This window comes from Felis catus, chromosome C1, assembly GCF_018350175.1.
Source record: "Felis catus isolate Fca126 chromosome C1, F.catus_Fca126_mat1.0, whole genome shotgun sequence".
NCBI lineage: Eukaryota > Metazoa > Chordata > Mammalia > Carnivora > Felidae > Felis > Felis catus.
In genome coordinates, this window is record NC_058375.1 from 81,027,001 (window position 1) to 81,048,858 (window position 21,858).

General features: G+C 36.9%; 1 protein-coding gene across 5 annotated transcripts in view; it reads left to right on the forward strand.

Moving 5' to 3' along the window:
* Positions 1-21,858, forward strand: part of RWDD3 (RWD domain containing 3) — a 148,507-nt gene that overhangs the window by 51,290 nt on the left and 75,359 nt on the right. For 3 of the 5 annotated variants that reach the window (XR_006584566.1, XR_006584565.1, XR_002744608.2), the window contains exon 6: positions 2,836-2,883. The exons of the other annotated variants lie outside the window; for them this stretch is intronic. The gene's annotated coding sequence lies outside the window, so the exon portion shown is untranslated. The remainder of the gene's footprint in view (positions 1-2,835; positions 2,884-21,858) is intronic. 5 annotated transcript variants of the gene reach the window in all.

Here is a 21,858-nt window from a genome sequence, read left to right on the forward strand (position 1 = left end):
GACTACATATTCTTAGACAGTCCCAATGCACATGAGCATGTTAAAAGCTCTAAGTTGTTGTTGTTGGGTTTTTGTTTGTTTGTTTTTTGGTCTTTGCCTAATATAGCTTTGGTACTGAATTTTATGTAGTACATTATCAGCTTGGTAATTTGAGTAGGTCCTAGAGGATCAAAATACAAACAAAATGTTTTGTAGTAATATAGCACTGTGGTTTTATGCAAAAACTCTGAATTCTTCTAAGCCTTATTTAATTTATTCAAGGCTTCTCAATGCTTATTAGTGTAGAAACTATAAACCATTGTATTTTGAATGTAAGGAATCATATGCATCATTGGCCACTTTGGTACATTTTACTCTCAAAAGAAACTACCGAGATTAAAAAACTAACTTAAATGGAAAGATGGGTATCAGGAAATCACTCTGGCCTCTCTCCCTCTCTTCCTTCACTGTTTTATGCACACACACACACACACACACACACAGCCAACAAACCGAACAAATAAAACATTCCAACCAACAGACCATAAGTTACCGTTTTCTTTCATTACAGGCTTCCTTATTTTTTTTTAAGTTTATTTATTTTGGGAGAGAGAGAGAGAGAGAGAGAGAGAGAGAGCGCGCATTCATGTGCATGGGCAAACAGAGGAGGAGCAGGGAGAGAGGAAGAGAGAGAATCCCAAGCATCCTTTGCAATGTCAGCACAGAGCCAAGTGTGGGACTTGGTCTCACGACCCTGAGATCATGACTTTTGCTGAAATCAAGAGTCAGACACTTAATGGACTGAGCCACCTAGGTTCTTCTGTACAGTTTTCCTTATTAACCCTGCGTCCCTTCTTTCTAATACTTTTCTGTTGTTCCTTCTCGCCTCCTTACCTTTGTCCCAACATGCGCGAGCATGTGTGTGTGTACATGTGTATGTGTGTGTGCTTGTGCATGAGCATGCGTGAGTCTCCAGGAAAACTTCTACCATCCCTCTTTTGCCATTGCAATTATCAGTTAAAAATTACTGTTATCATTGTTGATGAAAATCAAGTGAATATTAGAGATTACTTGCAACAAGAAAAGGGAGGAACACTTGTTTTTAAACTTACCTTTACCACGTAAAGTAATACATGTTATGTTTTCACATGAAATTAAGACTTAATACCGGATTGGTGACAATAACCTCCAAAGACCTTGAAAAAGCTCAGAAGTCCTGTTCAGAATTCTCATAAATGTCTCATCTACATTTGCTTTCTCTTCCAATTAAGTCTATTATTCCCAGAGCATTTAAGAATAATAAACTATCTTTTATTCAATTTAACTTTCCATTTGCTTTAATTACTAGTATTGAAACAGTTTTGCTTTCTGCTATATTTCATTGCAAGTCTTGCAGCTATGCTATAAAGCTAAATTAAGGCTTTTATAGATTTTTTTTAGGATGAACCTGATCCTTATTTATTGCTTCTAGGGTAATATTCATCTTAAGTTTTAAAAAACTGACATGTAAGTAAACTCTTAGAAAATAACTCACTCAAAAATTGGTGATTTTCTGTGTGGCAAATAAAAAAATAACAAAGCATGGATTTGTATTTTTACAGAATTTTTTTTACCTTGTTCAATTAGGCCATTTTTGTGGGTATGAATTTATTTATTTATTTATTTATTTATTCTTTTAAAAAAGTTTTTTCATGTTTATTTATTTTTAAGAGAGAGAGAGAGACAGACAGAGTGCAAGTGGGGGAGGGGAAGAGAGAGAGGGAGATACAGAATCTGAAGCAGGCTCCAGGCTCAGCACAGAGCCCAATGTGAGGCTCAAACTCGACAAACTCCGAGATCATGACCTGAGCTGAAGTCAGACTCTGAACCTACTGAGCCACCTAGGCATCCCTGAGGTCTGAATTTAAATCACATTTCAAGGTTAATATAGAATTACAGAAATTCAGTGTTACCTTAGCTTAATTGTTATCCAATGATTTTAGTCATATATTTATTTTTCATTTTTAGTAAAATTTCTTTAATTTCTGGAGTTGGAATTCTAGTGTTTAGAAGAATAGATCCCTGACTTTATGTTAAATGAAATGGTATACTGATTTTTTTGGGGGGACATGGTAGGGGGTGGTTTCTGGCAAAATGCCTTTTTCATTAAATAGATCTATGAGAAGAAAAATTCATTATTGCTAATGAATGCAGGGATTTTACTTACTGGAAGTAGTCAAATAGTCTGGTACAAAAATGCACATTGCATTATGAACCATAACATTGTGAGGTTTGTAATATAAGAGCTGCTAAATATATTTTAAATATCACAAAGTCTGTGCTTCTTCCCTGGAGCATGCTCTTTGTTATACCCTGCTTCTCATATTCTTATCTTTTTCATGAGGAGTGAATCTCAATAAAATCTATGGATTGTGTTATGTTTAAAGGCTATTTACTGAACCAATATTTTCACAGATAAGATCAATAATATATGTGTAAACCTTTGAAATTTAGATTGGAGAGGAAGCTGCCTAATAAAACTCTGGTACCGAATTTTATACAACTTCTTACCAGCCTTTTAATTTTATATTCGGGTCCCGAAGGATCAGAAGACAAACTGAACACTTCTGAAATTATCTGGATTTAGCCCGGATGGTTTTATGTAAAAACTCTGAATGCATTTAAGGTTTATGTATTGTGAAGGCGCTGTGTAATGGTTACTCATTTTATTTCTTTGTTAAGAACCTTTGTCTAATGTTAAAATTTTGAATGAAAGGCTTGATGTTTACATCTATTTAGCTGGACCATTAGTTCAAGATACAGACTAAGGAAGTGCTATAGTTCTAAAGCATGTTTCATCTGATGATTTTTTTACAGAGTTGGTATCTAATGCGGTATTTGTAAGGCCATCAGTTATCAAACCACGTAAGTGTTAAATTCCTTTTGAAGCTTTCAAGAGGTATTTTAATTAAGTTTTCAAAATTGCTTTTGGATCATCTTCACAATTCTTTAGTGCTTTATTTCCATTAACAAAATAGTAATTAAAATTAAATTTTAAAGGAAATAACCACAGTAGGTCAGACTTTTATTAACTTGAGGCAGATAATGAATCTGTCCTATATAAAAACTGAACTAAATCTGCTGAGAGGCTGGGGATAGTATATTTTAATTAAGGTAATCCTTGTTTGCATCTAACAAACAGCATTGCCACTTAGAAATTTAAGATCTTAGTGATGCATATTAGTACATTACCTCAACAATCTCATAGAGATTTAATACTTGTATTTGAAAGAGCAATTTGTCATAAATTAAGAGCATTTGCATAGTAAATTTCAAGGATGTTATTCTTTGCAGAGTTTTCTATAATTAAGGAATGCATTAAACATTAAAATTTTACAATTTTTGTAGTCCTAGGAAAGCTTGCTTTGTTATTAAACTGAGCCTTATTTTCAGCTACGCATAACCCTATGGAAAAGTGTGGCCTTAATAAAGACATAATGAATGTACTGTCACTAAGATTTTTTGCCCTCTTAAATCTTGAGCGAAGGTTTATGCATTTAAAGAATGTTTTATCATGCAAAATGCGGCTCTGAAGACATCTATTTACTTGGATGGAGAGTATTTAATCATTTAAAAAGTAGGCCAAAGAGACTTAACCCAACCATACCGCTAAGTAGTTATAAACTGCATCATATATGAATGAAGTGTTCTCTAATTGGGGATATGGGTAGAGTCTTTCTTTAGTTAGCCAAGTGTTTCCAGTATTAATATGTACTTTAGTTAAAGGAATTAAAAAGCCCGTTTTAATTAAGAATGACAACGTTATTCTCAAGGTTCCTTTTATTTTGATGGTTAACAAGATAACTTCAGCATTTGCATTTTATTGATCCAGAGAGAATGATTTTATAAAATATAGTTTAGGATAAGGTTCAGCAGCCCAGTTCACCTGTGGTCATATGGATTTTTGACTTGTGGTGAAAGTGTCTGTCACTTAGACATTTTTGCCTGGAGATTACCTTAGGATATGAAAGGATATGTTCCTCGGAGAAGAAGGATTTTATACCTTATTCTGTTTACCTTAGACTGCTGTGTATTCTTCCCTCTCGTTATCTTCTCTTGTGAACCACCTCACTTCCTTTTGTTTTTCCAACCAGGAGGAAAGGATGTAGAGGGTCTTTGTCACCAGTATGTACAGAGTTCATTGGCTCAAGCTTACAGTAATTTTTAAAAATTTCCTCTTGGCAGGGAATGCAAATGTTTATTCAGCATTCACTCAGTGAATGTCTTCTATCAAAGGACTAATTCAGGTTACGTGGGTGTGGACACTATGGCTCGTAATTTTTAACTCAGCACTGCATCAATTCTACCAATAATTATAGAATATTCAGATTCTTAGTTTATTGTATATCAGAGCCAGTATGGAAGATGATGTTTCAAGCTGCTTTCATAATTTACAGATTTCTATGCTGTTCATATATATCATCATCATCATTATATAATTAGCTAAGAGAGTCTAATAGTGGTAATATGTTAAAATTAGTTATACCTAAGAAATAATAGTAATGAAAGAGGATGTTTGAATTCTTCCTTTCCTTAGAAGAGCAGGTTAAAGTTGTGGAAATAGGCACCTGAGGACAGTAGGCTGTGAGTTCAAATCTCAAAATTGTAATTACTGGCTGGGTGATCTTGGGTCTGAAGTTCTACATTTGTACATTGGGATGTATGAATTTTGTTCAGTTGCAGCTCCCACTTTCCTTAACTTTCAAAAGTTATATTGATTTGAAAGCTCTGGTGGTTTCATTGACAGCATTGTGGTGAAGATCCCTTCTAATTCCTGTTTGCACCACCACTTGCTCATCTCTACCCCTCAGTATTCACAAGTTGGAAAAATTAAAGCCCGGAAAGATGAAATGATTGATTGAGGTAAAACACTAAATAATTTAAAAATGAAAATGAGTAGTGGATGCAGATAGACTTATCCAGGTCACTCAGTCCTCGGGTTGAACCAAATGTTCCCTGGGGGGATGGAGCGCTGAATTTTACCACTGGGACTTTGGAGGAATTGCCCAATTGTCCTTCATGGCAAAGAATCTACAGCCTGAGGTCTAACATTAAAACCACTTTCAGGCTATTTCGTTATCTAGGTTGCATTGTATTCAATGCTCAGTAAAGCCTAGTGATTGGAAGCTGGTCAGTGAAGATAGTGAATTGTGAGTGACCAAGTCTCCACTCTGTTGTAGCTGTTAAGAGCTGGAGATAGCATCTGACACCATTCAGCACTTTCTATGTCAGGCACAAAGCATTTCACATTTACTAACCTATTTAATTATCACTACAGCCTCATGAGGTTGGCATTATTTGCACTCCCATTTTATTTATGAGAAAAGTAAGGCACAATGAAGAAAATTGTCCACACAAGGAAGTCAGAGGACTGGGAAGCTAATCTAGGCAATCTGATACCATAGTCCAACAGCTAAATACCTTGCTCTTCTGCCACTTACAATCTGTGGGTTATCTAGAATTGGTATAAAGGTATGTCTGAAGACCAGATCTTTCCTTCAGTGATTGTTTTAGGTTGGAAGTAGCTCTAGTGGAGGGCATACACGGGAAAGGGTCTGAGAGAAGAGCGGTGCAATAGAGTAGTTGTGTCATAGGACTTTGGAAGCAGGAGATGTGACTTTACACATTGGCTGTGCAACACCCTAGCTTGACCTCCGGATGAGCTGCTGAAGCTCTCAGAATTTCCTGCTTAGTGCTTAGTAAAGTAGTGATGCTAATGTCCACTTGATGGGCTTGTCGTTCCATGTCACCCACGCAGCAGATGCCTGGTCCAGAGCAGGGGCTTTATCCACAGTAGCTGTTGTTAGAATTTACCCACTTATCACACCTTAGAGAAATAAAGGATCTCAGTTGTACCCTTTTGCCCAAAGTGTTCCTGTTCAAAAGTTAAGGTTGGCTTTATTTTTGTTAATCTTGGTGGCTTACGATGGCCCTTGTTTCTATGATATGGATTTTACAATTGTGTTTTCAAATAGATATAACTTTCTCTTCTGGTGCATCTATTTGACCACATGACAGGGTAATAAGCATCTGCGTGAGACTGGAGGTTCAATGAAAAATTCCAAGATATTTATATGAGGCACTTATTTGCAGTTAATCTCTAAGATAACACTTGGTGGGAATTAGTACTGTTTATGTTGATTTTGGAAGGACAGCCCTAACATAGAACATAGTAGGTTTTCATTTGGAAAGAGGAGAGGAAGTATTGTTTTTTCATTTCAAGAAATATTTAGAGAATACCTACCATGTGCCAGATACTGTGTCTGGGTAGAGTGAATACATTTCTTTTTAAGAAGTCATTAAGCAATTGATGGAAGCTGTTTGCAGTGTAACACAATTACAGCTGTGTTGAGGTGGATTGTGATCCCTAGCAGACAGGAAAGAGTGCCAGGGGTTGAAGGAGGGGGATGACAGAATTGGCCTATGTATTTACTGCATATAATGTAACTACAACAATATGAGCAGAATCCAAACCCAAATCACGTTGTATTAGAATCTTCCTATATTGGGATGCATGGGTGGCTCCATCGGTTAAATGTCCACCTCTTGGTTTCAGTAAGGTCATGATGTCTCGGTTTCGTGGGTTTGAGCCCCGACATTAGGCTCCATGCTGACTGTGGGGAGCCTGCTTGGGATTCTCTCTCCTCATCTCTGTCTGCCCACCCCCCACTTGCATAGTTCTGTCTCTCTCAAAATAAATAAACTTAAAAAAAAAAAAGAATCTTCCTGTATTTATAAAGTGTTTTGAATGTGTTGACTATTTTGGACCTTTTTCTATTATACATAATTTGTATTATGCATATATTATATGGTCATTGGTATATTTTGCCTCACCCATAGTGTCATTTTATACTAACTTGGTATGATCAGTGTATAGGAGCTTATCTTCAGAGAGACGTTATTAATTATTTTCACGTATATAACAAAGACACGGACACTTCTCTTGAGCAGTTTAGAGTTTAAATCAGACAGTAGTAAGACCAAAACACTCTATAAATATCAAACAGGTACCTACATTGAATAAAACATTTTGTATTTCCAGAAATGTCACTTACCTACTTTAATCAGCATGTGTGCTAGTAATTTTTGCTTCTGTTTCTGCAAAAACAGAAAGAACTAATGATTCAGTCCTAATGGGGAAAGAGCAAGATGTCACAAAATCACACAGTTCTTTAGTTTTTTTTCATACTTCTTATTAGGATTATGCTCTTTATCCATGATTGCTGCTCTAAAATATTAACCTTTAAAAAAGTTCATTGCAAAGTCAGTTGTAGCTCTGTGTCCTGCCCAATTACAGCATTCTGAATGTTTATACATCTTTGGGAATCCCCAGCTGGTCTACCTAACTTCCCTGAAGGGAAAGAAAAATTCCAATCATTGTTCCCCCCTTCCTGCTTTTGTTCCCAGAGAGAACAGACCTGTTCATCAAGAGCAAACACATGGAGGTGAGAGATCAGTGAAATTGTAGGACAAAGCAGCCAAGTTCTGCTTTGTTGGTCATTATCAGAAGGAGTGAGTCCTACAGTGTCCAAGAGGTGTCTCGCTGTCTGCCGAAGATGTGTGTGAACTGTCAGTTGAAAGCATTGACAGTGTTCCATTAGTAATGAATTATGGGAGTAATTTCATTAATTTCTGTACCTCAGTCAGTACATGTTAGTGTAAGTTGCTCAACCAAACATCAAAAGAACCAGTGCATTGTAACCTTTTAGTCTTTTACTGTGTAACCAGGAAGAGCAAAGAAATAAATTAGCGTAACGTTCCTTTAAAAAAAAATGACTGGAGATAAGCAGTGGACATAATTTTTCCTGTTTTTAATTTAATAGCAGGTTTATGGTTTTATGCAAAACCATTCACATTACATTTGACCCTCTGGGAGCTGCCTGGTTTTTTTTTTTTTCCCTTCTTCTTCTGTGGGTATAATTTTGAGTCTTTAATAATCTGTTGTTAAATCCGGTCTGAGTTTGATTAATGAATTGTGATGAGCCAGTGCATTAATTTGCAGGTTTGGTCTAATGCCCTAAAAGGCTGCTTTGTTGTGAATGTTATTAATGCTAAACTCCTCAGGAGGAGCCATGGGATGGCAGTGTGCCCCAAATAATGGACAAGCTACATCTTTGGGAAATCCCAATGAGGGAATGATAGCTCTACAAGTGACTACAGAACTATGTTATTGAAGGAGAAAATCCTGACTGAGCTTCATGTCTTAGAACAGGGGGCTGCAGCCCAAGGGTTCCCTGGGTGGAATTTAGGAGAGCCTGTGGATTTAGATAGTAAAACAATTCTTTACTTTCCTTAAGCTCTAACTGAAATTTCACATTCTGTTCAATTATAAATGTAGGCACCAGACTGCAGAATTATTAATAGTGTCTGTGACTTTGTCATCAATAAACATCACAGATATTTTTATAACACAGGGTTACAAGTAGCTCAGCAGGCCATTTGTGCTCATCACTGCTTCAAAATGATAGTTGTTCTTGGGACAGCTGCTGGATCTGGTTATTTAATGTGTTAGGAAAGAAATGCACATACCACAAATTGTAAAAATGATAACCATACTTCAGTGTAATTGGCTGCATTTGTACTCTTATGTTAGACATTTAAATACATGATTCTGAGAAGGGGTCTATGGCCTCCAAATGGTGATGAACTCCTCTTTCTAGAGTGGCTGTTGTCTTTGCTGCCTGCCATTTTTCTCTTTGGTAAATTGATACTTTACCTCTCCCCAGAGCTCTTTTCAGGAGCAGGTCCAAGGTCCGGATGTGTTACCCATGTGGCCACATGGTAGGCATGAGTACATGGTGCTAACATTACCAACTTCTCAGTTATTCCCTTACTTTCCGCCTTCTGGGTTCCTGGAAGCTATGGACTGTTTGTCTTTATTCGCTGATGATTTCTCTCACACATATTGTACTGTTTGATACATAGTAGGCACTTAGAAAATATTTAATGAATGAATGATAGTTTAGGTGGAAATCATTTTTCCCCCCATTGGAATGAATCTGGGTTTTCAAATCATTTTTTAAAATGAAATAAAAATCTGGCATCCACATTCTAAAGAATTTATTGCATTATAAAAGGTATTTATAAAGCATTAGGAATGCTCATAGGAACTAATATTAACCCGTTTATTGTCCAGCAACTCAGCTTATCAGGGAACTGTAGACTCTTGTAATTGATTTTTAAAAAGTATTGTTATCATTAAACAAAGAGAACTGGAATTCTTCAAAAGCAAATATAGCTGCAGAGAGATAAGAAAATTAGATTAAGGAAAGAGATTAGCATGTGTGTTGGGAGTGTGTGTAAGTGTGTGGATGTGTCTTTTGTGTGTGTCTCTGTGTGTAAAGAGACCCAGTCCACATGAGAGTCTTTAGAGCTTTAAGTTGCCTGGGAGATTATTTTTCAATTTAATTTAACAAGTATGGAAACTGAAGCACAAAGAGGTTAAATGATCAGTGACCTCCTAATTGCTAAATCCAATAAAGCCTTTCCAGACCTTATCTTACTTGACCATGCTATTGCATTTATGTTGTTTACCTTTTACTTTTTCTGGAAGTCTATGCATATGGTGTTTGCACCACCCAGAATACCTTCCTTTCCTGCTCCTTTCTATCTCTACCCCTTCTTCCAGAAGAACACATCTGTCACACCAACCTAGTCTCCATCCCTCAGGTAGAACTTTGCTCTACTTCCGTGTTTATCAATTTGTTTCTCATTCTTGCCATCCCTAAGTAGTCTTTTTAGATATTTTTAAAAGGTCTTCTCATCCTCTCTTCCCCTATCCTCTGGTGTAATTTTAGAATCACAGATATACTATAGATCTGTTTATGTATGATAGCCTTTTGCAGGGTAACATACCATTATAATATCTAAGATATTCCTACCTCCAAGAATCAATTTCACCTCTCTGGGAGTTGGATCGCTCCTGCTGAGAATGCATGCTCTTGTAGAACTCAAATGTTGCCAGATTGTGGATTCAGAAGAGATTACGAAGGGTACCAACCTCTGCCCATTTTGCTAACAGAAATTCCAGACTTTTCTATGGGATTTCTTCCCTCCTCCAGATTTTCAGGAGTGTTTACCTGTTTTGTATGAAAGTAGGTTTTGTTCTGTCTGCCTCTTTCTACCTGTGGGGAAACTGGGAACACAGTCAGTCTCTCAAGGATGGACTGGAAAAGAATTGTCCTCCATTTTGTCCTTGGTCATGATGGTCAAGCCCAGTGAGATGCAGCTGGTGGGCAGTGAATGTCAGAGCCCTCTATTGTTGGGGGCCTGGGTGGCTCAGTCTGTTGAGCCTCCGACTCTTGATTTTGGCTCAGGCCATGATCTCAGCATCGTGGGATTGAGCCTGGCACTGAGCTCTGTGCTGAGCATGAAGCCTGCTTAAGATTCTCTCTTTCTCCCCCTCTACTCCTCTCTGACTTGCACTCTCTTTCTCTCTTTCAAATTAAAAAAAAAAAAAAAAAAAAAGAACCCTGTATTGTTGCTGCCACAACTGCTTGGTGGATGGGAAGATGGTCTCCCTTGCTGCTCTTGCTTCTGGTGGCAGGTGCCTGTGTTTGCTGGCCTTTGCCTAGGTCTCTGGTAGAGTAATTGCTCAGCCACGTGTGCTTTTTGGAGATGTTAACTCTTCCGATTCCCGTCTCACACAATTATGTTCTCTAGGTATATCTAAGACACCAGGTCAACCATGCAGCTTCACAAATGTCCCAAGGTCTCTTTGTCCTCTAAGCTTGACCTACATTATTCCATCTTCCTGGGATGCTTTTCCACTTTTCAACTAGATAACTCTACTCTCAGTTACAATATGCACAGTCTATGTGTGATACCCTTCCTGTATGCTCCCATGGTGTCCTGGATTCCTGAAGTTATTATATACAGACTGCTTATTTTTCTATATATCCCATTATTGTTTAGGTTCCTTATACTCAGAAAGCATAAGGGTTGTCAGATTTAGCAAATAAAAATACAGGATGCCCAGTTAAACTTATTTTCAGATAACTATTTCCCATAATTGAATTTTTGTCTATGGAGCATACATATTTGAATGTGGGACATTTATATACTAAGAATGATTCATTATTTATATGCCATTCAAATGTGGCCTTCCATCCTGTATTTTATCTGGCAATCCTAAGAACATGTCATATGTTTTGATGCGTTCCTAGAGCCTAGTGTAGTTCCAATCATACAGGAGGCACTCTATAAATGCTTATGTAGTAGATGAATTTATTCTAGAAGCTGGTGATAGAGCAGTGAACAAAACAAACAAAAGTCTTTGCCTTCTTGGAGATTATATTCTAGTGGGAAAATATAGATAATAAATAAGTAAGTAAATAAAGTACATAGCATGTCAGTGTGGATAAAAGCTATGGAAGAAAATGAGGCAGAAAAGGGTTTATAACATGTCTAACATAGAGCTGTTTTTTTTTCTCTTCAAACTTGCTCTATGGTCATTCTTTCTCATTTCAGCTGATAGCGACTCCGTACTTATAGTTGGTTGGATCAAACCCCTGGAAAGTTATCCTTCCTCTTTCTGTTACACTCCTCATCCAATCTTTTAGGAAATTTTACTTGTTCTACCTTCAGAGTACATCCAGAATTGACCACTTGTTATCATCTCTACTAAAAAATCATTGGTGCAAGCCACCATCAACTCTCACCTGGATTATTGCAATAGCATCCATGATGGTTTTCCTTCTTTCACACTTGTCCTTCTATGCCCCATTTTCAACACAACCATAAAAAGAGTTTTTTAAACATTCCACTGGCTCCCTGTTTTCCTCATTTATTTATTTATTAATTTTTTTTTTAACATTTTTATTTTTGAGAGAGAGTAAGCATGAGCAGGGAGGGGCAGAGAGAGGCAGAGAGAGACAGACAGAGAGATAGAGAGACAGAGAAGCTGAAGTAGGCTCTGAGCTGTCAGTGCAAAGCCCAATATGGAGCTCAAACCCATGAACTGTGAGGTTGTGACCTGAGCTGAAGTTGGACATTCAACCGACTGAGCCACCCAGGCACCCCTATTTATTTATTTTTTAAATTGTTTTTAAAATTTATTTTTATTTTTATTTATTTAGAGAGAGATAGAGAGAGCAAGTGGGGGAGGGGCAAAGAAAGAGGGAGACACAATCTCAAGCAGGGTCTGTGATGTCATCACAGAGCCCCACGCAGTGCTTGAACACACGAACTGTGAGATTGTGACCTAAGCCAAAATCAAAAGTCAGGTGCTTAACTGACTGAGCCACCCAGGCACCCCTAAATATCTATTTATTTATTTATTTTGAGAGAAAGAGAGAGAGTGTGTGAGCAGGAGAGGGTCAGAGAGAGAGGGAGAGAGAGAATCCCAAGCAGGCTCCGCACTGTCAGGAAAGAGCCCAGCACAGGGCTTGAACCCATGAACACAGAGATCATGATCTGAGCCAAAATCAAGAGTCATCTTAATCAGTCATCTGACTGAACCACCCACGTGCTGTGCTGTTTTCCTCATTTTAAAAATCAGGGTCCCTAAAATGACCCTCATAGATCTTCATGATCTGGCCCCATTACTTCTTTGACCTCACCTCTTTCAACTCTTTCTCTTTAGGGTGACCAACCAACCATCTCAATTTGTCCTGGATGCCCTGAAAGTCACACATCTCAGGAAACTTCTGAGTTCCTGGCAGACTTGGACAGTTGCTCACCCTACCCACTGTTCTAACCATATGTGCCTTTTTACTGTCCTGCCAACATGCCAGGCACATTCCTACTTCAGGCTTCTGCACTTACTCTCCATTTTCAACAATCTTCTCCCTATATCCATGTAGCTAATTCCCTTCTACTTCCAAAGTTTTGCTCAGATGTTATTGCTTTCAATAAAGCTTGCTCAGAACACCTTATTTATAATTTAAACTCCTTTCTCACCCCCTCTTAACAGTCTGAGAAACATTGCTTAACCTGTCCCAGTATTATTTCCAGAGTATTTATTTACCTTCAACTCACTGTATAATTGGTGTATCTATGTTTATTCCTTGTCTCCTCCTTCTTGAATGTAGGCCCCATGAAGGCAGGGATCTTTGTTTTGTTTACCTATTTGTCATGAGCACCTAAGTACCTGGCTTGTATTGGCACTGGATAAATATCTGGTGAATTTAACTGAAAAGGGATTGGAACTTGTTGTTTATGGGAAGAATTGCAATGATAATGGTCAGGGATGAAAGTTATATTTATACAGAGATCTGAAGAAGTAAGGGAATAAGCTGTGTGGATCTAGGTGAAGAAACATCCAGGCGAGATGGAGACATGAGTACAAATCTCACAGAGCAGGAATGTGCCTGGCAGTTGTGCAAAGAGCAAAGAGGCAGTAAGGGTAGAACAGAGTGGTCAAGATGTGGGGGTAGGAGATGAAGTAAGTGATGGGATGGCAGTCCAGATGATGTAGGCACATAGTCGTGACAAATATTTGGCTTTTATTGTGAGTGAAATGAGAAGCCAATTGGACAATTTTGTGGAGAGTGGTAACATATTTGATTCAGCTTTAACAGCTCACCCTAATGACTGTGTTGGTAAGTGGCAATAGGGAGCAAGGGCAGAAGCAGGAAGACTAGACATGAAGTGGAGGTGAATCAAGAAAGAGATGATGTTGGTTTATACAAGATTAGCAGCTGGAGGTAGTGAGAAATGACCAGATTCTGGATAAATTTTGAATTGAAACTGACAGGAAATGTTGATGATCTGAATGTGAGGTGTGAGAAAAAGAAGAGTCAGGAATAATTTCTGATATTTTTAAAGTAAATCTTATTTTGCAGTATAATCATGCATACAGAAAAATGCCCAAATCATAAGTGTAGAGCATGGTGAATTTTTCTCAAAGGGACAACATTCATGTAATTACCTCCTCCAGCAAGACAGAATATTACCAGGCTCTACTCTACTATTTCTCAGTCATCTTCCCTCCTCAAAGTAACCATTGTCACTGATTTTTCCCACTAAGTGAAGCTTATCCTGTGTTCCCAAGTTTTGATGTCATGTTTTCATAATCTCTTAGTTCAAAGTATTTTCTGACTTCTATTTTGACTTCTTCTTCGACTGATTTCCAAATATTTGAGCGATATTCTAGTTTCCATTTGGTTACTGATTTCTTGCTTAATTCCACTGAATCTGAGAATACATTAATGGTTTCAATATTTTGAAATATGGGGGAACTTGGGGACTCATTCTATGTCCCAGAATATGGTCAGTTTTGGTAAATGTCTCATGTTCCCTTATTAGATAATTTTACATATATCAATTAAGTCAATTAATACATCATTTAGTCTGATTGTTCAGTGAGTAATTTTTGAAAGTTTGTTGAAGTCTCCTACTATAATTGTGGACTTATCTCTTTCTATATTTAGTTCTGTTAATTTGAAAGACTATGAATTTAAAATGGTCACATCTTTCTAGTAGATTAAGTTTTTTTTACTATTTAAAGAGTTTTCTTATTGTCAGATAAATCATACACACAAAAGAGAAATAATGTCTCAAATATATAGTTTAAAGAATAATAGAAAAATAAGAGTCTGTGAATCCACAACACGATTTAAAGATACCCTTGTTCTCCTCATTTATGTTCTTGCCTAATTCTCTCTTATGCCACTGTCCTGAATTTTTTAATTGCCTGTGCTTTTAAAGAGTCTTATCAGTGGCCAACTGACACATGAAAAAATGCTCAACATAACTCATCATCAGGGAAATACAAATCAAAACCACAATGAGATACCACCTCGCACCTGGCAGAATGGCTAACAGTAACAACTCAGGCAACAACAGATGTTGGCAAAGATGCAGAGAGAGAAGCTCTCTTTTGCACTGCTGGTGGGAATGCAAACTGGTGCAGCCACTCTGGAAAACACTATGGAGTTTCCTCAAAAATTTAAAAATAGAACTACCCTATGATCCAGCAATTGCACTACTCTTTATCCAAGGGATGTGGGTATGCTGTTTCAAAGGGGCACATGCACCCCTATGTTTATAGTAGCACTATCAACAATAGCCAAAGTATGGAAAGAGCCCAAATGTCCATCGACGGATGAATGGATAAAGAAGGTGTGGTATATATATACAATGGGGTATTAGTCAGCAATCAAAAAGAATGAAATCTTGCCATTTGCAACTATGTGGATGGAACTAGCGGCTATTATGCTAAGCGAAATTAGTCAGAGAAGGACAAATATCATATGACTTCACTCATATGAGGACTTTAAGACACAGAACAGATGAACACAAGGGAAGGGAAACAAAAATAATATAAAAACAGGGAGGGGGACAAAACATAAGAGACTCTTAAATATGGAAAACAAACAGAGGGTTACTGGAGGAGTTCTGGGAGGGGGATGGGCTAAATGGATAAGGGGCATTAAGGAATCTACCCTGAAATCATTGTTGCAGTATATGCTAACTAATTTGGATGTAAATTAAAAAATTAAATTAAAGAGTCTTATCATAAGTATTAGTATCCCTAAATTATTGTTTAGTTTTATCATTTTTTCATCTTCATATCTGGCAGATTAGCTTTTAAATATTCTTATGAAATGCCCCTTTTTATGTTTAATGATAGTATTTACATATCTCTCCATTCTTTCTCTGTAATTTCAGAGTACTTATTTAGCAAGGTAGAGTTGAATTTTGATTTTTTAATTTATTTTAACAAACTTTATCATTCAGTTGAAGTATTTAGTCCATTTACATTTAATGTAATTAATGTAAGGATATATTTTGGAGTATATTTACTGGGTATAACAACATGCATCCTTTACTTAATAGAGTCTAATATAAATTACCACTTCCCAGACAATGCTAAGATTTAATAACACATTAATTCCATTTATCCCCTTTGGCTATTAGAATTACTGCTGTCATGCATTTAATCATGTATGTATTTTAAACTCCAAGGTATATTAATATTGCTTTGTAGCTAATAGTCACTTATATTTATACTCATATTTACCTTTCTGTTGCTCTTCATTTCTTCCTGCACTTCTGTCTTTCCATCTGGGGTCATTTTCCTCCTGTCTAAAAACCCCTTCAGTATTTCTTTTAATGTGGGTCTGCTGACAACAAGTGCTCTTATTTTTATTTATTTTTTTGATGGCTTTGTGTTTGAAGGATGTTTTTACTGTATATAGGCTACTAAGTTGTCAAAATTTCTTTCAGCACTTCCAGATGTTATTCTGTTTTCTTCTGGCTTCCATGGTTTCTGTTCAGAACTTAGTTGTCATTGTTGTAGCTCCTTTGAAGGTAATATGCTTTTTCATCTGGCTGTTCTTATATTTTACTCTTTGTCTTTGCCTTTTGGCAGTTTTACTATGATGTGACTAATACTCTATTTATCATACTTGGGGGTTGATATCTTTCATGTATTTTATTTATTTATTTTTAATTTTTTTTCAACGTTTATTTATTTTTGGGACAGAGAGAGACAGAGCATGAACGGGGGAGGGGCAGAGAGAGAGGGAGACACAGAATCGGAAACAGGCTCCAGGCTCTGAGCCATCAGCCCAGAGCCTGGCGCGGGGCTCAAACTCACGGACCGCGAGATCGTGACCTGGCTGAAGTCGGAGACCCAACCGACTGCGCCACCCAGGCGCCCCCTCTTTTCATGTATTTTAGAAAATTCTCAGACATTATGTCTTCAAACATTGATTTGGCCCCATTTCCTCTCTAATGTACTTCTGGAGCTCCAGTTGCACTTCTATTGCACTTTTGTCATCTCCCAAGTATCTCTTGCACTTTTTTCTATATTTCCATTTTTTTTTCTTATTTGGTCTGAATATTTTCTATTGAGCTATCTTACAGTACTGATACTCATTTTACCTGTGTTTAATCTGCTCGTAAACCCTTCTGTTGACTTCTTAATTTTAATTATTGTACCTTTCACTTCTAGAATTTCCACTTATATTTTTAATAGATTCCATTTCTCTAGTGAAGATATGTTGTCATCTACTTTTGAATGTATTTATCTGTATTTGATAACTTTAACATCTGAATTATCTGTGGCCCTGTTTCTATTTTCTTTCTTTTTCTTTTTTTCTGACTTTTTGGTATATCGGCTAATTTTTTATTGAATGCCAGACACTTAAAAAATTGTAAAGGCTCTGGATGATGCTATTTTCCTCTAGAGGTGGTTAACTTTATACAATGGTAGGCAGCTGGAATAGGAGAAGAGCAACTCAATCCAATCAGGGTATGACTGAATAGAATCTGGGTTTCAGAATTTGAAAGGCTCTAGAGTCATCTGCCTGGGTTCAACTTGTAGGCTCGGTCGTCTTGGGCAAGTTATTTAATACTTCTATTCATCACTTTTTTCATTGATAGTACAGGGAAGATAGTAGTACTTTCCTCACAGGGTGGTTAAGAAAATTAAATGAGTTCATATGTGAAAAGTACTTAGATTAGTACCTGATACATAGTAAATGGTCAATAAGTGTTTGCTGGTGTACCTATTAATTCTTGCCCTGATCAGACAGACATCTAAGGCCAAAATCTCTCTCCATTCCTGCATTTAACAAATATTAATTGGAGTGGCTACTGATGGAGCTCAATATGTGGAGAAAGATTAGACCTTGTTAGAGGATAGGATCAGGAAATTGGGTGGAAATGTAAACCTCTTAAAAGCTTTTGCTATATTGACAAGTCAAAGATGTAATGTAAGCATCTCAGTGCTGGTCCTTTGTTTATCCAGGTAATTTCCTACATGTAATTCAGTTAGTTCTCATAATACTAAGTGGAGTTTCAAGGTGCAAGTCTTCCACTGTGGAGGTGATTTTAAAGACTGGTCAAGTCCTTCTCAGTATCCATGAAGTGGGACTGAGGGGTGGTTAGAGAAACAAGGCTCAGCAAAAAGGAGTAAATCGTTTCTAACATTCTCTCCATTCTATTACTTGGGCTTTGTTTTACTTCCTTTTGGAGTGCTGCATTCTTGATGTAGGCTCCAGGAAAGATGTTCCATCAAACCTTGAATTAGATATCATTTCATTAGAGAAGTTCCCAACTAATGTTTCTTCTTCACTTTTACAAGAATCATCCGAGTTGGATCATTCCAGTTTGATCGGATTCAAGGTACATGATTATGCCACAGACACTGTACATGAAGCAATCTGTGTTTTGACTGGTGATAAATTGATAATCACCTAGCCGGATAAGCCAGTCCACAGAGAGGCAGTTAATATTGTGAAACTTCAATAAAGTCGGCTGTCAATGCAATAGATATTACAGGTGAACTCCTTGATCTCTCATTGTAATCCTTTGAATCTCTGTTATCCATCACTCTATAATACATTTGTTTAGGAGGAAAATAAGCTTCTAAAATCTCACCATCAAAGTAAGTCTCCACAATAACATTTCTAAATCTGACATACAAGTCTCAACAACACTGTCAGAACACTATTTAGCTATCAAATTTAGTGTGGTGATGAAAATTTGCAAGAGGATAGCAAGAGATTGAAAAGTGCTCCCCTTTGTTTTCTTGGACAATAAAAAAGTATTAGAAGCATATCCTTTTCCACTCCCCTTACCAATCAGCCATTTGAGTAACAGGTTTTGGTACTAAGCTTCTGAAATTTCCCTACTGCTACGTGTTAAGTGGTACAGAGTAAGAATTAGATTACAAAAGGTACAGCTTTATTTTTATGAATGGAAGCAAAACTCTGAAGAAGCAAATAATATTGACAGATTTTTTTTATTTAGGAAAAAGGATTAAGTTTTTTGTTTTAGTTATCTTGTACTTGGTTTCATTGTCAAAATGAATTATCACCTCAGTAATTCTTCCTGGAGAACTTTAATCACACAAAGGTCAAAACTCAAGAGTAAAACCAATCATGGCTCCACTTAGCATTTGTAGGGTGTTCTCTTTTAGGAAGAAGACATTTACTCTTCCCGTGGTATATTTTGAATTTATATGAAAATTATAATGAATGATCTTACTGTATGTAGTTTAGTCTCCAGAGGAAAGAATTTTCTCCTATTTAATCTCAGGAAATAGGATCAGCTCTGCCAAAGTATTATAAAGCCCAAGGAAATACTTCCTGTATTTAAATGAAGCATATTTAAAATTGCTTACAGGGGTCTACTAATTAGAATTCCAGTGGAAAAAGCTTGGGAAGGTTTCAGAATGGTGTAACTGAATCCACTTCTCTTCTACTCCTGGTGGGAATTTTGAAGGGATTTCATGTAGTTTCCCTAGGAGATCAATTACAGACCTATTTTCCCCAATAATTTTTGAATTCATTATTCTCAAATATCAAATGCACAAAGGAAAATATAGTCTTTAAGCTATGGTATGAGACATAGTGATTGAATCAAATGCTTCTTATAGTTTAGAAAAAAAAATTGATTTTCCTCATCTTTATTCAGATTAGGCTGGGGAGAAGTATGGAATCAAAATCTTCTGAGGAAATGGACTTCATAACAGTAGGCTCCTTGAGGACAGGGATATGTATGGTGTATCCTAACTTTTCTTGGAATACCATGCACAATATTTTGTGCAAAATTTATATTCAATAAATGTGTGATTAAATCTACTGATTTATATTGCTTGGAAAAATACTTATCACTTAGGTATTCTAGAGCAGCTGGATCATTTTGAAAGAGATGGATTGTTTCAAGATGTGTTGCAAGTAAATCTTTAGAGTGTTTTACTTGTAGTTGACCTCTCATGCCAGTTGGACTTGCCTGGTGTCAGTTGGATATCGCTAACTAATAGGATGTTTGCTCTGGCTTTTGACCCCATCATAACCAAATTTAATAAAAGGGCTGGAAAGCAAGCAAGGCAGAAATAGGATTAAAAAAAATCTTTTTTTACATATAATACATTATTATTTCCAAAAAGAAAATTATATCTAACATTGTAATTAAAGCAAATTTTCACAGACTTGTTGGAGGCTTTGTGTAATACTTTTAATCATAGTAATAAGCAGTAAGTTGAAATGCTCAGAGAAGAAATAGTATTAATAGCTAAATTTGTTGAATACTTAGATGAACCATGTTCTTAACCTTTAGGAGTAGTGCCTTCCAGAGATGGGTCACATTTTCCTTTTTTTTAATTGAATAAGGTGGCCAACTGTATTTTAGGCCCCGCTTAATTTCTTTTAGTCCTAGGTATGTAAGGCTATGGTAATTTTCATAGTTATGTTAAAGGTTTTGAATCTTTTAATAGCATTTCATCAAATGCTTGTAAGGACCTGACAAAAAATTCTGTGCCCCATTTACCTTGTGTCTCTAAACCACATTCAGTTCTTCATTCTGGGACATCTTTAGTCATTGGACTCTGAGGAATTTGGAGAGCTCACCGAGGCACTTCATTTTGTGAAATGCTCCCAGTGAGCCTCCATGTGGTATGTGGAATTTCATTAATTAGGAACTCAATGTCATTGCATTCAGACAAGGCCAGTCTAGAGGGCAGGATTTCAGAGGAAGGATTTCACAGAAAGGAGGATACTAGAATACCCAAAGGAAAAACATAGAGGTAATATGCCAATATTGCTATTTACCACACAGAAGATGAGCTTCAAAGAATTTTCAAACCATTTTAAACCTATTAGTATAAAAAAGCTCATGGATAAATAAATTTATTGGATTTGGCGAAGACATGCGGCTCCTACATCGTGACACACAGTGACAAAGCTGTGGGCAGATAAACAAGAGAGCAGAAGTAGTCACTTCTCTCTCACTACTGTCTGAGGCTGGTGCATAGAAAGAGTCCAATTAACTTTTGGTGAGTGGATGAGAGAACTTGCTCTAAAGAAAGATTTTTTTAGGACATTAGAACAAAATACCAAAAACATGATCATCTCAAAAGAACATTAACGCTGGATTTACTTGTGCAAAGGAGAGGGACAGTGCCAGGGCAATGGGGACAAGTGATAAAAAATGCTTGCTCCCTCAAGAGTCAGTGTGCCCATTCACCAGCACACTTTACAGTGTAAAGGAGGCTGGTATAAATGGGGACCTGTGGAGCCAATTAAGCTTTTGTTTGAATTTTTAAACTGTTTTTGCTTATTTGCCTCCTACCTTCAACCATACTGCTATGTAAAAACAGTGGGGTGAGATAATCTTAGATGAGTCACTTGCCTTTGGGTTTTTCATCTTTAAGGAAATGGGGTTGAACAGGTGAGACTTGAATTTTTTTTGATCTATTATCTTGGATTTTTTTCTTTTTTTCCCTTTCTATCTTACTTGCAACTTACCTCCACTCACTTGGTTTTATTTTTTATTTATTAAAAAAATATTTTTTAATGTTTATTCATTTTTGAGAGACAGAAAGACAGAGCATTGGTGGGGGAGGGGCAGAGAGAGAGTGAGACACAGAATCCGAAGCAGGCTCCAGGCTCTGAGCTGTCAGCACAGAGCCGAAGTGGGGCTTGAACCCATGAACCGTGAGATCATGACCTGAGCTGAAGTTGGACGCCCAACCGACTGAGCCACCCACGCGCCCCTATTTTTTATTTATATTTTAGAGGCTCACCCCCATATTGAAAACCTCCAGGAGAATATACTTATGCTTGTCTTTGCTGTTTACTATTTGAGTAGAGCCCAGGCACTGTGAGGGCACACCATTAACTTGTAAATTTCTGTCTGATGGAAAAAAATAATCTCAAAGATTTAATTAATTACCCTGAGGACATTAACCAGTTTTGTACCTAATGTGACAGTTTTACTCTATCATTCCTTTATCAGATTGCCTGTAAACCCCAATTCCTCAACTGCTCTTTGTTTTTATCTTTTATTCAAATATAATTAACATATAGTGTTATATTAGTTTCGGGTGTGCAATATAATGATTCAACAATTGTATACATTTTTCAGTGCTCATTAAGATAAGTGTAC